At 48.4% G+C, this 1,119-nt stretch overlaps 1 protein-coding gene across 1 annotated transcript in view; it reads right to left on the minus strand.

Annotated features, from left to right (window-relative positions):
* Positions 1–1,119, minus strand: part of LOC112117244 (protein shortage in chiasmata 1 ortholog) — a 65,879-nt gene that overhangs the window by 49,261 nt on the left and 15,499 nt on the right. The gene's annotated exons all lie outside the window — the stretch shown is intronic.

Here is a 1,119-nt window from a genome sequence, read left to right on the forward strand (position 1 = left end):
CTTAGAAATCCAAGTCCCATTTTTAGGCACCACTGCAAAACTCCCACTAGGCTGCCACCTAACCCTGCAGGCGCCTAAACTCACAAGGCCCTTCTGGCCATGCACACTACAGCCTCACTCTCTTGGGTGCCCAGGTGCTTATCTCCTGTCTAAGCCCCAGAGCAATTAACAAACCGGGAAAAAATAGATGCTTGGCTAGTCAAGTCATGTGCAGAGTCCTGATCCAGACGGAGGCTTCTTAGCACGCATATCAGATTGGGCTCATCAGGCAAGTTCACACAAAACAGCTGGGAGTGTGGGAAGGAGGAAGAGGATCTCCCTTATAATCTCACCCATGAAGAGGGAGCCTCCTAGGTTCATTCCCACCTTCCTCCTGAGGGGGCAAAGGGATTTGAACAGGAGTCTTCCACCTCTCAGGTGATTGCCCTAGCAAGTAGACTATGGAATATTCTGATGTGAGGCTCCCTCAGTCTCTCCTTTTGAAGTTGTTCCACTTTAATTAAACAATGGAATACTTAAATATTATTTGGCTAGAGAAAGAGTTACTGACTCTATAGCCTAGTGGTTAGGACAATCACCTGAGAGGTGGCAGAAGGCAGGGGGACTTAAATTGGGGGTGTTCCACATCCTATCCACTTGGCTACAGATTGTAAGGGAGATCCTGCTCCTCCTCTTCCATTTTGTTTCAGGTCCTGCAAGCATCTTAGGTGGCTGAATGCCTATTTTCCGCCAGTTCGTGCCTTGCTAGCACAGTTAGGTGCCTCCATGCAGCCTGGATTTAAGAGCCTCTCTCTGAGAGAGGGGCAGGGCTCAGCGCACACCTCTCTGCTCAGTGTCTCCATTGGCTAGCTTAGGTGGCTCCCTGCCTTGTGTGCTGGCTTAGTAGACTGCAGTCTATGGTGCCTCTCTCCCCCAATCATTGTATAGGGACTGTAGGCACCTAACTCAGGCTTTAGGGATTGTGGTGTTCCTGTGATTTTTCTAGGATCCTGCTCCACAGAAGTGTTTAGGTTCCTAACTTCCATTGAGATGATGTTAGAATTAGAACTATGCTCTATTAGGGGACTTTCCCTCTCACTTATGTTCTCTTCTCCTCACTTTTTCCTACTTTCTTCTGTT

Source organism: Terrapene carolina, unplaced genomic scaffold, assembly GCF_002925995.2.
Source record: "Terrapene carolina triunguis isolate 2854851 unplaced genomic scaffold, T_m_triunguis-2.0 Scaffold35098, whole genome shotgun sequence".
Lineage (NCBI taxonomy): Eukaryota > Metazoa > Chordata > Testudines > Emydidae > Terrapene > Terrapene triunguis.